Consider the following 15,719-nt stretch of genomic DNA (forward strand, 5'->3'; position numbering starts at 1 on the left):
CTCCTCTTGTTTCCCTCTGGCCGACCTTATCTCCATCCTACTACACTTTTTCTTTTTTCTCCCAGGCACAATAGGCCAGAGCCCCTTAGCTTGGGGAGGCTAGTCCACATGGCTTTGCATGTCCACTGTGGGCCTGTGGGTTCCCCATCCTTCAGTAGATCCATATTAAGGGTAATCTGGGAACTCAGAAGGACTCTCCATTCTTCCTTCAACATCACCTTCTCCTAGCTACCTTAGCACTGCCAATTCTGCACCCCCCAGCAAATACCTCTGATTCAATAACTTGATAAAGGGGAACACAGAAATTAGTGAGGATAGGAAAGACCAAGGGAAATGCAGTATAACTTGGGAGTTCTTTTCTCTGTTCAGAACCTTCATGAGCTGTACTATGTACTCCCCAGAATATTCAGGAGCCTCCAGTGATATACACCTTCCCTGTCACAAAGAAAATGATTTCCTTGTTTCAGGGTCTGTTGGGGGAGTCTTTCTCTCTCAGCCTTTAAAGACCAGTGGTCCCTGAGAAAGTTGACACTTGTGACAATGACTGATAGGAATTTCCAATAGAGTCTTGAATCTAACCATTCCCTTTTCCCAAGAGAAACAAGGTGGGCCACTCCCCAAGACCCCACCCCAGCAACCATGACAACTTACCCAGTGCTTGCCCACACCAAGTCCCAATCCCCTTCTCCCCTGTACCTCCCTCTTTCACTTCATTTCTAACAGGTACCATTTAAGATACATTTGGGAAGGACCATAAATAATCTCTCTTCATGCCCACTTCCCATTCTTTCGGCTCCCAGCTCTACCACATCCAACACCCTTACTCTTTATAATTCAATCCTCCCTTCTCATCCTCAAAGAGGGATGGCTCCTGCAATTCCCATAATTACAGTGTGCACAAGAGGGCATGGCCTATTTTCCTGGTTCTATCTTTTACTTCTCCACTCAGTTCTTATTCCATTTTGACTATTAGACTCTAACAGCCTCTCTCCCACCCTCCCAAGAGGTGTAATAATAATAGCTAGCACTTACTGAGTGACAACTATGTGCCAGGCATGTATCTGCTCAGCTTTTCTGGGACTCCAGCTGTGAGTCCCTATAGTAGTCTCCCTTTTGCCATACTTTCCATCTCTATTCTCTACCCCAACTCTCTTCATCTCTGACACCCTCTTCTAAAAAAATTGTATGGTGATCCACTGCTACTCTTTCAGAGGCCACATCTTCCCTGGCTGTACCCTTACAAGATGAACCACTCCATCTCTGGGCTCCAACCATTCCGATATACTCTAAGAAAGAATCCAAGTCCAGGCCTCGCCTTTAACTATCCATGAGAGCGCTTACTTAGAGGCCTTCACAAAGAGACCGTTTCCACCGGCAAGACCACCACAACCACTGCCCCACCTGCCTGCCTGCCTCGTCCCTAGCTCCCGGACCTTTAGAGTCCCCAGAAGTGGTCGCATCATTTCACCTAGGTCCCAGAACCTATCCAGGTCCCAGGAAAAGCCTCAGCATTTCATACAAGCTATAAAAGCTGCAGTAAACACCTTAAATTCTGGCCTTCTGAAAGCACTACCTAAAGGTAGACAGGCCACCTTTCCACCCTCCAGCCCACTTGCTTTCCCACCAGCTTCTTAAAATCAGGCCCCCGCCCCGTTTATAAGTTTGATCCCCCAAATGTATGTCTTCTTTGAAGGAGAACATTTCCTTTCGCCCTTTACTAGAAAGTCAAGGGATTTCAAGTATGAACGATGGCTGACCCGATACTGCCAAAACCGTTACCCCAGGGTCTCGCGATGAGAGAACTGGCTGTTAACTGCCACATCACTTTCAAGATTCATCATTCATTGGGCTGCCGATCTGTCAGTCACTTCTGCTGGGCCAATGAGTAGCACTCCTCACAAGAAACAGCGGTTGGAGGGCAGGCCAGTGGTTCCCTGACTTTCTGACCCCGGAGGTGGCCTTGCTGTTCTCATCTGTAGCTTGCAACTGTTCGTGCCTGCGCATCATAGGCAGGTGGGCATTAGGAGGGAGGATCATTGAGTCAGCCTAGACCCACGCACAGGTTACGGAATTTGAAGGGGGAAGGGGCAAAAGGAAAAGGTTTAGCACCAACTAAACGTCGGAGTTTCTTAACAGTAATAGCATTGGGAAGGCTCCGTTGGTTCAATTCTGCCCCAACCCTGCTGGTTCCCTCACTATGTGAACCTCTGTTGGTCTCTTCCTTGTCCTGGGCCTCAGGTTGCTTTTTCATAAGGAGGGGATTGATCCCCCAAGATCTCTCATGCTTCTTATTTTTTGATATTTCAAAAGACAAGGAGGAGGGAATCCAGCTTAACCACTGTCCCGTTAATTGTGAAGGTGAAGGCAGTAGGTCAGAGGTGAAGAAGCACTTCCAGGATCTAGAACCAAGAGGATGTTCAAAAGGAATGAAGGAGTGATGCCCTCTAGCCTGAGGGAGAGTTTGAGGAGGGGGATAGCTTGCCAGAGGACCTCTCTGAGTGTGGATTCAAAAGATAGAAAAAGCATTTTGGCCAGTGTCTATTACAGGGTTGGGGTGGGGAAGGGAGCACGGTGGAGCTTAAAGAATCTCCTCTCACCCATTTATGTGTTGGTTTTTTGTTTATTTGTTTGTTTTTCTGGAGTTTCCTACAAAAAGGTTCTTTTTTGGGGGGTGGGGGGAAGTTATTTTGAAGAGTTTGGCAAAGTTGAGCAAGGATCTGTTCCCACGGTATAAGTGAACTGCTTTCATTTACTGTCTTCTGTTTTCTCAACCAACACCACCTGCAGAAGCTGACAATGACCCTTGGGCTTTTCCAGTGGTTACCACAACACCATTTCCTGCCGCCTGGAGGGAAGACAGAGTAATTGTTGGCAGCAAGAGGTGAGTGTGGGTAAGGAAAAGAGAATTTAGTTGTTTCCCCTCTTCCCAGCCCTCCTCCTCTCTTTTTCTTTCCCTCATATCCTTCTGCCCAGCCCTTTCCTCCTCCCACCTGCTGACTCCAGCCAGGGTCACACCAATTTCCATTTTTCACTGCCTCTCCAGAAATTCAGGGGGCCTGAAGGCATGCTCAGGAAAGGCTATTCCCTGGCACAACCTCTCGATTGTCTGCTCCGCTGAGAAGTAATCAGTTTCCAGAAAGTTTGAGAAATTGATTTTCAGCAAGAGGGCACTAAATCGAAGCCATTTCTCTAGCCCATGGGGTATCTGCGTATTTGACATTGGCCTTCCTGACATTGGCCTCCCCCTGGTGGTTCAGATGGTAAAGAATCTGCTGCAATGCAGGAGACCTGGGTTCAATCCCTGGGTCAGGAAGATCCCCTGGAGAAGGGAATGGCTACCCACTCCAGTATTCTTGCCTGGAGAATTCCATAGACAGAGGAGCCTGGTGGGCTACAGTCCATGGAGTCACAAAGAGTTGAACAGGACTGATCGACTAACACTAACACTTCATTGGTTAGAGGTTGCCAGCGAGGAGGTATAATAACTTCATCCAAACCCAAATAATGTCTTGCTATTTAGCTTTTTACCAAGATTTATACATCTCAAACCATCCACCTTCCCCACAACTGGTTTTTTTCCCCCCTTTATGTCTCATATTTCTTGCTGTCACTCTGTTCTCACTGTCTCTTTTCTTGTGTCTTTCTCTCTGGTTTGATTTGTTTTTCCTTTTGTTTTCTGAGGCCAGAGTGGAACCTGGAGACGATGTGGGCATGTTGGTGTTCAAAGGAAAAGACCTGAGCCTCCGCCTTAAGAGGCAGACTCACCCTCTCCAACTTAGCGGGGGTGAATGTTGCCCTCCCCACAGCTCTTCAGACACCCCCTTGGTACTAGGCTTGTTCTCCAGGCTTACTAGAGGAGTACCCCTCACTCTAACCCAACATCCTCAATGATTATCACCCCTGCCTCCTACCTCCCATGTCCACCCCCATGGCAGGGCCCCCACAGAAGCAAAACATAGTCACCTTAGACTCTGGCATACTGAAGCCAGGCCCTGATCCTGTCAGCCTCACCTTCCTGCCAACTTGTATTTAATAAAAATATTGTTAAATGGTATTTGTGTGTCTAAAGTACTGTTTAAGTACTGGTTGTTTCAAAATGTAACATTAAATTATATTCTCCTTCTTTTCCCCATTGTATTCTTTCTGGAACCCAAATGCTAGAAGCTGAGAATGAGTAAAGTTGGAGAAAGTGTGACAATATACATTTCTCAATAGAGAGTGATCACAAAGCTTGCTACTCACAGGCAAGGTGTTTGAGAACACAAATGGCCCTAACCACTTCAGCCAAGAAAATGGTTTCCCTGAGCACCAGACACAGCTTTCAGTTAGTTGAGGGGCATTTCCACTACTCTATTAGGATGTTATGTAACAGCAACATACAGGTCAGAAAGACCTTCTTGTTGTTTATAATAATAAATGCCCTAAAATAGTTACATTTGGTTTGGTCCTTCTAGTCAACTATTATGTAGCTGTTAAAAAAATACATTTGAAAACTGTCTTATGACAGACATAAAAAAGCATATTCTAAAACTGTATGTGCAAAATCTTCTAAAGATAAACACCAAAAATTCCAGAAGAGGTTGGAATTCTGGCTGATTTTTATTTTGTTACACATTTTTAAATTTTCTGTTATAAAATGAGCATGTATTATAAACAAGAAAAAAAATCCAAATTGTAAAAGTAGTTGGTTCTTCCCTGTTGTAAATGAAGAAGGAACTGGAATGAACTGATTGGGGGAGCTCTTTTTAAGTGGTCCCTGGCATGACAACCTGGCAGGTAGAGGTGGAAGGTTTAATGGGCGTCAGGATCCCAAAGACTTGCAAACTGTTGGGAAGATACAGGCAGATTCAGATCTGGTGGAGGACAAGACAATGTATATTCCACCTCATCTTCACCTACTCTTGCTTTCTTATGCCTTCTCTGTGCTATAATGACAAGCATTCCATACTGAAGGGCAAAAAACCTGAGTTCAGATCCTGACCCTGGCCCCTCCTAGGTGGGTATCAAGCATTCAATCCTGCAGAACCTTAGCTAGATGATCAAAGACCCTCACCTCAGGGCCTTTGCACTTGCTTTTCCAAAACTCTTTCTGGAATGCCATGCTCCCAGATATTCCTGTGGTTTGTTCTCTCCTACGTTTAGGTCTCAACGCAAATGCAACTCCTCAAAGAGTTCCTCACCCCAATAACGTCTGCTAACATTTTTTTCAATTATATTTTCTCTGAGCATTGATCCCTAACTAAAATAATCTTCTGCTTTGCTTAATTGCTTATTGTCTCTTAGAAATTAAATTCTTGGGGAGCAGGAATCTAGTCTTGAGCTCTGTATCTCCAGTGCCTAAAACACAGCCTGCCACTAATTAAATAAGTCAGGCGCCCGGGTGATACATTTTCACCATGTTTTCTCATTTAATCTTCCTAAGACTCGTGTACTTCTAAGAGGTAAAGGTTAAGCACAGAGAGGTGAAGTACACTGAGTAAGTGGCAGAGCCAGAATTAGAACTAATTCCAGAATACTTTCCACTTGGCTACCCTTCCCTCCCATGCAGCCGGCGTGGGGCCTGTTTGGGAGAGAGAGGGCTGGGACAGTTCAAGGGCAGCAAACATCAAGAGCCAAGTCTCTGAGCCCAGAAAGTTCAAAATAGTAAAAAGACTGAATTGCATATGGGCATGGGAAGCCGTGGGAGTGAAGGACGGAAAGAGCCGGAGGGGCTTGGTTGCAATTGCGGAACTTGAGAGCGTTTTATGAGTATCTGAGCAGCACACAGTCCCTTTTATTCACTCCATGAAGAGAAATCGAACTCCTCCTGTGGGCTTTAAGCGATTCAGCACGTCGCTGGAATGGGCAGTCCCTGTCCTTAATTGAACACCTACTGTGCGCTCTGCACGGCTCAGGGCCCATCTAGGCTGGGAGAGTCTTGTCCTTGTCCTCCCGTATCTGGGGTACTGCAACTGGGATGTCTGGTTAGCAGGGGTTACCTGCCCTGAGCAGAGACAGATGGGAGTTTTCAGTCATCATTAAGGTTTATTGACCAGCGCGGCTGGAATTTCCCAGAGAGAGGAATTAATCTCGCTACCGACTGAGAGCAGACACCCTGCTGGGAGTAGTTACATAAATTCTGTTGCTCAAATTAATTAGGATTGTGATTCATTTGTTTAATGAGGAAGAATCTGATGGTGGCAAGAGGCAAGCCGGCAGGCCTTTCAGAACCCAGCCAATTCCAGGTGACGCTGCGGCAGGTGGACCGGCTGGCAAGGTCAGAACCAGGCCCTGACGTGGGCAGAAGGACCCGACCAATCAGTAAGAGGAATAAACTGAGGCAGGCAGAGACAGCCAATCAGAATACACTGCTCGTTGAGCCTCGGGTGTGAGGCTCTCCCGCTCCCAGACCTGCCTCTCAGGCTTGCAAGCGTGGAAGGACGTCTCAGCTTCATCGCCAGTATTCCATCCTCCTCTTTTTTCAAAGCAGTGGAGAAAAATGCCAACAGCTGAAATCGCATCCATTTCCTCACGTCCCCCAAAAAGCCAGATTATTTTATTCCCAGAAGGAAGGATTCTTTCAATAAAGATCTATTGCTTAAGGCATATAGAAACACTTGTCTCTTACTCCCACCTCTACTTATAGAGCCCTCCTCTTTACCCTGTTTACCAAACCCTGGTATTCTGTTTACCAAACCCTGGATATTCTGTTTACAGAATATCCCTGTTTACCAAACCCTGTCAGTGTCCTTCACTGCATCTGTGAGTCCCTCCTGTAACGGTAACTGACCAGGACGGCGCAACCTAGGTAAACCGTGAGTCCGGCAGCACCAGACTTTTCATGAAGCAGGAACATTGTCAAAAGCATGCGTCTGGCTGCCCCAGGGGCTTCATTCTCTTCCCAAAGGAGGCGGAGACGCTTCGCCTGGAGCTTGGTCAGTTACTCTGCACTTAAGAGAAGGGGTACCCATGAGGGGCTCCGATCTGGGAACCAGAAGTCCAAAAACAGGTGCCCTAGGACAAGTCTTTTCAGTCTCTGAGCCTCACTTTCCTTCCCCTTGAAAGGCGGCTGCTTTCTGCTCTGAGGAGACTGCAGCTTGGGCTCCGGCACCCTACAGACGGTCCCCCCTCCAGCAGTTAGAGGTCATTTTGACATCGAAGTCAGATCTTGGCACTTCTCACGTTTAAAAACCCTCCAAAGGCTTTCCAACACATTGGGAAATTTTTTTAATATGAAAAATGTAAACTGACATTTATTCCACGGCTAAGGAGGCCCACAAGATCCAGCCCCTGCCTTCCTCCCTGACCTCAGCCCCTCCCTCACCACGTCAGCCTTTCTTTAAGGATACAAAAAGCCCACTCTCTCCATCAGGCCTCTGCATTGGCTGAGCCTTTTCTCTGGAAGGTTCTTCCCCAGCTCTTTGTATGGGCAGAAACTTACCATTTCTTTCCCTGCATGAATGTCACCTTCTTGGAGCCACCTTCCCTCAGTATGCAATCTAAGGTAACTCAGGCTCAGGAATTCCCCGGCAGTTCAGTGGTTAGAGCTATGCACTTTCACTGCAGGGGCCATGGATTTGATCCCTGGTCAGGAAACTAAGATCCTGCAAGGCAAAAACAAAACAAACAAACAAGCAAAAAGTAACTCAGGCTCTATCCATTACCTTGTCTTATTTTTCATCAGAACACTTTTTTTCTTTCTTTTTTTCTTAAATTGGAGTGTAGTTGCTTTACAATGTTGTGTTAGTTTCTGCTGTACAACAACATGAATCAGTACACATATATCCCCACCCTCTTGAGCTTCCCTCCCACCCCCACATCCCAACCCCTGTAGGTCTTCACAGAACACACAGCTGAGCTCCCCTTGCTATACAACCCCTTCCCACTAGCTCTCTACTTTACACAGTCGTATATATGTCAGTGCCACTCTCTGAATTCATCCCACCCTCTTCTTTCATCCTTGTGTCCGCAAGTCCGTTCTCTATGTCTGCATCTCTATTCCTGCCCTGCAAATAGGTTCATCAGCACCATTTTTCTCAATGCCATATATGTGTGTTAATATACAATATTGTTTTTCTCTTTCTGACTTACTTCATTCTGTATGACAGACTCTAGGTTCATCCACATCACTACAAATGACCCAATTTCACTTTCATTCTTTTTTATGACTGAATTATATATATATATGTATATATATACATATATACATATATATATATATACCACATCTTTTTTATCCATTTAAAAATGTTCTTTATCAATGGACATTTAGATTACTTCCATGTCCTGGCTGTTTTAAGTAGTGCCGCAATGAACATTGTTGTACGTGTGTCTTCTTGAATTATTGTTTTCTCAGAGCATATGCCCAGTAGTGGGATTGCTGGGTCATATGGTAGTTTTAGTTTTAGCTTTTTAAGGAAACTCCATGCTGTCCTCCATAGTGGTTGCATCAATTTACATTCCCACCAATATTGTAAGAGGGTTCCCTTTTCATCAGCACACTTTTTGCTGCTGGCCTTTGTATGTTTTGTTGTCTATCTTCCTCAAGTTGAATTTTAGGTCCACAGGGCCAGGAACCTTCCCCATTTCATCAGTCAGTGTCAAGCTAAGAAAATAGAAATTGCACTAGATATTTCAATAGTGATAATTTAATAAAAAGGAGTTCTTTTAAAATATATTAAAAAAAAAACATATTAGGAGAGAAAAAATGTTAAGGAAGCCCCCCCCCAAAAAAAAAATAGAGATGATAACTACAGGAAGCAATGGGGTTGTGAGAATCTAGGAACTTACGGGAGGAGCCCACAGCATTGGGACCCAGCCCTGCCAGAGGTCATCTGTTGCTCACCTCTGAGGAGTCAGGGGAGGTTGTTCTGGGAGTGTCAAAAGAAGTTGGAGGCCAGAACCAGCTGTAGCTAATAGGAAGAAGGGCAGTTGATGGGGCAACCCCTACAGGATCCAGCAAACAAAAAGGAAGAAGCAGGTCCTCCCTCCTTCCTCCTGACTTCCAGTCTCACTCTAGCGCCTCTGCTGGCAGAAACAGGAAGTCCCAGAACGAAGAATTGTAATTTGCAGGATTCCGCCAGTTTATAGAAGCCTTCCCTGGTGGTTCAGATGGTCAAGAACCTTCCTGCAATGCGGGAGACCCTGGTTTGATCCCTGGGTCAGGAAGATCCCCTGGAGAAGGGAATGGCTACCCACTCCAGTATTCTTGCCGGGAGAATTCCAGGGACAGAGGAGTTTGGCAGGCTACAGTCCATGCCGTTGCAAAGAGCAGAACACAACTGAGCAAGTAACACTTTCACTTTCATAGTTTATAGCATCCATGCCCTAGTACCAAGAGGCATAGTAATAAAAAGACAGATTTGGAGCTGGGAGACAGCAGCTAAATAACTAGCATCCTTGTCTTGTTGTATAACCCTTAGTCCCCATGTTGGAAGAGTGTGTGGCATACAGTAGGCACTCAATACTTGTTGAATGGATGAATGAATGATATACCACACAGAGTGTTAGTAGCTAAGGGTGCAGAGATGAGACAGACTCTAACTTCAAACTGCTCACACTCTGACACGAGAGTCAAACATCATTTATGGTTCAGAATAAGTGTAAAAGCAAAAATACCCACCGTGTGCTGCAGAAGCACAGAGGAGAGGCTCTGCTCAGTTTGGGCACCATAAGGAAGGCCCTCCTCGAGGGGGTCATGCTGCAGCCTGATGCTCTGGTGTGTGTGCATGCTCAGTCACTCAGTCTTGTCCGACTCTTTGCGACACCAGGGACTGTGGCCCACCAGGCTCCTCTGTCCATGGGATTCTCCAGGCAAGAACACTGGAGTGGCTTCCCATTTCCTATTCCAGGGGATCTTCCCGACCCAATGATCGAACCCATGTCTCTTGCTTCTCCTGCTTTGGCAGGCGGATTCTTCACCACTGAGTCACCGGAAGCCCTTGATGCTCTCGGATGAAGAGGAATTTGGAAGGCATGGAGGGTTGCTGAGGGCCAATGACATGAGGATGCTGGATATTTCAGGTCTGGGAACAGATCGTGCAGAGGCAGAAAGATTGGAGAGAGTGTGGCTCAAGTAGGTCATTACAGCTAGAGCATCCACGGAAGTGGTAGCAGCCTGCAGGGTTCAAGTTCAGCTCACGAAAGCCTCCTGTGCTGCTCTAAGGAGTTTGGGCTTTGACCTCAAGGCATAGGCATGTCGGTTAAGGTTTTAGAGCAGGAGAATGGCATGACCCAATCTGAGGAATGTCAAGTTGCAGGAATGAGAATGAAGGCTGGAGACCAACTAGAAAGTTGTTAGATCTGGACAAAAAGGACATGCACTTATCTAATTGTCCTTTCAACAGATACAGTCAATTGTGCATAGGTTACACCTCAATACAGTTGCATGAAAAGAAAAAAACACATGGGCTTCCCTGGTGGTCCAGGGGTTAAGAATTCACCTTGCAATGCAGGGGGAACCAGTTCGATCCCTGGTCTGGGAAGATCCCACAGGCCTCAGAGCAACTAAGCCTGTTTGTCACAACTACTGAAGCCCACACACCTAGAGCGTGTGCTCCACAAGAGAATCCACCGCAATGAGAAGCCCACGAAACGCAACTAGAGAGGAGCCCCTGCTGGCCGCAACTAGAGAAAGCCCTTTCACAGCAACAAAGACCCAGCGCAGCCAAAAAATAAAGTAATCCTTAAAAAAAGAAATCGATAAATTTTTTTTTTAAAAAAAAAAAGAAAAAACACGTGCTTGGGATCTGAGCCACAGCTGAGGAGCTGAAGACTAGGGGAAGAGAAGGGGAAGGCGCTAGAAGCTGGGGCCCCTAGGTCTGGACTCTCTCTGTCGTTGGATAATCAGAGCTGCAGGAATCCTGGGAGTCGGCCAGCTCTTTGCATCTTCCCCCTCACAAACCCTTCAAATCACAGAACTGGAAGGGGCCTTCAGAGGATGCATCAGCGTCCCAGCAGGAAACAGAGCTTCACTCAAATAGTTCAACTGAAGAGACTTGAACAAAGAGGAGGGACTTATTTCCAGAGAGATGGGCAGGATTAGAGAAACTAGAAGGGATGCTGAAAACCCTGAGATTACAAACAGCTGGAGGACACCCCCGGGGCCTCAAGGGTCAAGGGGAGGAGGCAGGAGCACTCCTGGAGCCCAGGGAGTGCTGAGCCAAGAGGGGAAGAGCTGTTGGCAGGAGCTGTGGGGGAGCAGAGAAGCACTTCCTCAGCCCCTGCCACCACGCAGAGAGGTCGTGGGCAAGAAATCCTCCACCCTCTCCTCCCACCCTCCAGCTGGCAAAGGCATCCATTGATTCACAGCACAGAGGGCAGCATCCCAAGACACAGGTCAGGGCAAAGAAGGGCAGACCTGAGACCCTAAATTGGAACAGACAAGCAGAGAATAACAGCCTAGTGAATCTCAATTCATTTTTTTTCCCCCAGAAGCTTCAGAGAGTGGAGGCAAACTTGGCCAAGATCAGGCAGCAAGTTAGTACAAGGCCATTGGCCCTTCTCCCTCGGGGTCAAGGTTCATTAGGTACTGGCTCTGCACTGAAGGCAGCCAAGTAAAGATGGCCCGTTGTCCCAGAGCTGGAGCTGCAAATCCAAATTAGCCAGAAGCAGACAGCAGAGTGGGGGAGGATTGGCACCCAGGGGCCGGCCATGCATCCTCTGTGTCTGCACGGTAATTGACACCTGCTCCCTTGTCTCTTTGTGACCTGCTAGCTGTCCCCAGCCTCCCCCCCCCCCACCGGTTTTCCTCTCTCGAGTCCTCCCCAGGCCTGGGTCACAGGAGCTCAGCCCTGGGATTGGCAGGGACGAGGGGAGGAGGCTCCACTTCCCTGGTAGCCAGCCCTGCTCATCGATTCCCCAGAGCTGCTCGCTGATCCAGCACAAGATGGTTTAATTGAAGTCATTACAATAAATGGTGCAGAAAAGCAACACCCTTAGTCTGCCAGGAGCCTCAGAGACGAGAGGAAGGGCTCTGGGAAACCCAGAGCTCACACCTGGCTATGGTGGAAAGGCCACAGAGCTGAGAAGTCACACCAGCCTGGGTTCAAATCCTGACCCTGTCACTTACAAGCCCTGTGACCTTAGTCAATCCCTTTATCTTCCTGAGCTCCTGGCTCCTTGTCCAGGAAAATGAGGCTTTTGTTACTTGTCCTCCATGCACGACCACCAGGCCACGCTGCCTGCCTCTCCTGCTCTGCTCCGGTGAGCTCCCCCACCTCCACACTGCAAGCGGTTACTGTTCGCTGCCTCGCATTCTGCCTGCTTCTGGCTGCTCTTGCTGAAATACCCTCCCCCATTGCTGCCCTGGGTCTTTCCCACCCACTTTCCAAGGTTCAGCTTCAGCTCCAAGGTCCCCTTCCTCCAGGAAGGCTGCCCTCCCCCAGGCCTCCTTCCTTTGAATGCCTCTCCCACTTTCTGTGACTCCCATCTGGCGTTTAGCACGCACGGTCATGCACGGCAACCTTTTCCTCTTCTCGTTGCTGGTCTTCTCATCTAGATTAAAAGCAGAAACTTTGTCTTCTCTTTCTCACCCTCACATGCCTAACACATGCCCAAGTTTATCATTGTACTGGCGGGGGCGGGGGGCGGGGAGTGGCAGGTTGGAGTGAGGGGCAGAGATTCTGAGCCCAGGGGTGGGCACAGAAAAAAATCAGCAGGCACCGGTCGATGACAAACTACCCTGAGCTCCCTTCTCAGATAATTAGGATGATACATTCATTCCATGCTTGTGACTCTAGCATGAGACACAGCCACCAGTGTGGCCAGGCTCAGCTGGTTCTCTGCTTGGCTTCATCAACTGGCATCTGATTCATTAGCAAAAAACCGAGGATTCAGGTCAAGAAATCATAAAATTTCAGCATCAAAAGAAACCTAATTATGTAGCAAAAAGTGATGTCTTTGTACCTCTGAGTATAAGTTATAAGAAGCCTTGCAGCTTCCACCTGGGTGCCTTGGAACACTCCTTCTTGAGTGCTCCCTCCGAGAACCCAGACACCATCCCATGAGAAGCCCAAGCCACATGGAGAAGCCATGTCCAGGTACTCCTCAGTTTGGCAGTCAGTCCCAAATGATTCTCCAGATGGCAGGCAGCATCAAACGAATGCCAGCCATGAGAGTGGACCATCTCAGACATCAAGTCCTGTTGACCTTCAGATGACTCCAGTCCCAGCCACACTCTGATGCCACCACATGAAAGAACCCAAGAAAGAATCTCCTTGCTGAGCCAAACCAATTCACAAATCGGGGGGGGCGGGGTGGGGGGGAGCAAATCATTGTTTAAAAAATGATAAATCATTGCTTTAAAAACCAATAAGTTGATTTTCTTGTAAGGAAATTTTATCAAAATGTCATTTTGCTGGTGAGAAACTGGAGCTCAGAAATGCCATGTGATTCATCCTAGGTCACACCGTGCATTAGAAGCAGAGTCATGTAACCAATGTCACCCGTTACGAACAGGTGCATGTAACGTTGTCACCCCATTGCCACCGTCAGAAGAGCTAAAGAGGAATGACCTATCTGGGGCAGAGAGCAGCAAAGGAGCTGGATTTTGTAGGAAACTTCTCAATTCCTCAGGAAGAAAACCCTTCCTTAAATGTATATAAATTTTTTTTTTAATTTTCAAAGAGCATCTCATACCTTTCATAACTTCTTAGAGTTTATTGAGTTAATTGCTCTGTATTTTAGCTGGGTTGGTTTTCTTTTTCCTTCACCCTGAGGTAATTAGCCATAAGCTTACCTGAGTACATTTGTCCTGTCAAACAGTGGCTTCAAAGGAAGGGAAAGGACCCAAAAAACAAGGCCAAGTGACAAAGCAAAACCTCCTAGAGAAATGTTCACATTTCCTGAATGATCTGTCATTAAAAATGCACGCACAAGCAGAGGGCAAACAACAGAGTGTCAGAGCAAAGGCTACCTGGCCGGCCACTGTCCCCGTTGGTGCTCTGAGTTCCTTGATCTGAACCAAACCCATACCCAGGGCAAAAGCCACGGCCCTTCCCCGGTTTACTGCCATCCATTTGGCTAAATCGTGGGCTCAAAGGAAAATCTTGGACCTGGCTTTTCTTCTTCAGCCCCTTCAATTTAAGCAGCCATCTTTTTAAGGCCCATCTTGCTCAATACACGACAGTGGCAGATTCAAGGAATCTGCATCTCAGTGTAAGGATAGAATCAAGCCCTTTTGGTCTTCATTTTTATCTTTGAGTTGATGTGATAGGTATCAGCCTCACATTGGACAGACCTTGGTCTGGGCCCCATAGTCCCATAGTTGTTCGTTCTGAAGTTTTGCTGGGAGAAGCCACCATTTTTTGCACATCATCTACAATTTATCCTGGGTCCCAAAGGTTTTCTTTCTTTTGCCTTGTGTTTAATCTTTCTAGCCACCCTAAGAGGGAAGAATTACTATCTCATCTTAAAGAAAAAGAAATTTAATCTCGAAAAGGAACACACTCCAAACATCACAGCTGGAGCTCTGAGGCCTAACCAGCTCCCAAGGCCTACTCTTTCCCCATACACTCATGCTATCGGGTATCTCTTGCCACAACAACGCTGTGAAACAAATAACAAGAAAACCTCAGCGGTATTCAGTAATCAGCATTTATTGCTCATGCATCTGGGATAGTTGTCTAGGTGGTTCTGCTGATCTTGGCTGGACTCACTAACACACCTAGAGTTTGGCTGCCCATTGAGTGATTTAGGCTGGGCTCCAGGGACAACTGCAGGGACTCACTCTTCTCCACACGTCTCTCATCCTCCAGTCAGCTAAACCAGGCACGTTTTCATGGCCACAGCAGAGGTACAAGAGACAAGGCAAATCCAAATTGCACAGGGACTTTTCAGGCTTTTGCTTACATCAGGTTTGCCATCATCCCTTCAGCCAGAGCAAGTTTCATTGCTAAGCCCAGAGTCAAAGAAGGAGGACACAGAGGATGCAGATGATGGGGGAAAGGGTATGAATGCAGGGAAGGATGAAGAGCTGGGATCACTTTTGCAATCTACCACACTGACCTTGGGCAAGTTATGGTTCCCTCTTGGAGCTTCTGTCCCTGCATTTTTTTTTTTTAACTGGATTGTATCTATCTTGTAGGGTAGCTGAGAGCATTCAATAACATAAGCTCCGTGAAGCACCAGCAAAGTCAAAAGTATTCCTTCTGCTGATATATTTCAAGTACACAAGCCTGAGGGTTGTGGGGGGCAGGGTGAGAGTACTCATTATTAGAGGTACATGAAAAGTTCAGTTCCTATTTCTAGAGTCCAGAAGGTTTACACAAGGCTCAGAGGTGAGAAGTTCCAATCACTGAGACAATAAACAAGAATCGTAAGAAGAAAATAAATCAAGGGAAAAAAAGAACAATAAGTAAAATGATGTAATTAAAGTTACTGTTGAAGAAACGATCAAGGAGAGAATGAGTCAGCCACAAGTTTAAGCGATGAATCAAGCCCAATGTCATGTTTCTAGAATTCTGTCTATTTCAAGAGAGTCTGATGTCCCAGTTAAAAGAGCACCTTGAGCCTGTAGCAACAACATCTGGAAGGAAACACGCTTTTAATTTTAATTTCTCCTCAACACCACTGCTAACCACAGGAGCAGAGTGCTGGGTGCAGAGTAGCCCATCTGAACAATCCCATGGGGAGAGCCAATCACTGCAGCATTATATCACATGTATTCAAAGGGATTTTAAATTCTTTAAAAAATAAAACCTGTGCAATATGCCATTTGATTGTCAAAACAAGGCTATGAA

The 15,719-nt window shown here is 46.8% G+C and overlaps 1 protein-coding gene and 2 long non-coding RNA genes across 6 annotated transcripts in view; 2 read left to right on the forward strand and 1 right to left on the reverse strand.

The window, feature by feature from the left end:
• The window catches only part of CHST1 (carbohydrate sulfotransferase 1), a 90,267-nt gene that overhangs the window by 73,943 nt on the left and 605 nt on the right, over positions 1-15,719 (reverse strand). For both annotated transcript variants that reach the window (XM_081538322.1, XM_081538326.1), the window contains exon 3: positions 7,421-7,583. The gene's annotated coding sequence lies outside the window, so the exon portion shown is untranslated. The remainder of the gene's footprint in view (positions 1-7,420; positions 7,584-15,719) is intronic.
• Positions 1,963-4,054, forward strand: LOC145525460 (uncharacterized). 3 transcript variants are annotated; one of them, XR_014068219.1, is made up of 3 exons: positions 1,963-2,062; positions 2,788-2,881; positions 3,687-4,054. It is a non-coding gene; the product is annotated as an uncharacterized LOC145525460 (long non-coding RNA). The 3 variants fall into 3 exon arrangements; XR_014068220.1 differs by having other exon boundaries at positions 1,963-2,013; positions 3,682-4,054; XR_014068218.1 differs by having other exon boundaries at positions 1,963-2,013.
• Positions 6,697-15,311, forward strand: LOC145525465 (uncharacterized). Its single transcript, XR_014068225.1, has 2 exons — positions 6,697-6,787; positions 13,382-15,311. It is a non-coding gene; the product is annotated as an uncharacterized LOC145525465 (long non-coding RNA).

This window comes from Giraffa tippelskirchi, chromosome 11 (genome assembly GCF_054371585.1).
Source record: "Giraffa tippelskirchi isolate mGirTip1 chromosome 11, T2T-mGirTip1v1.2.pri, whole genome shotgun sequence".
NCBI lineage: Eukaryota > Metazoa > Chordata > Mammalia > Artiodactyla > Giraffidae > Giraffa > Giraffa tippelskirchi.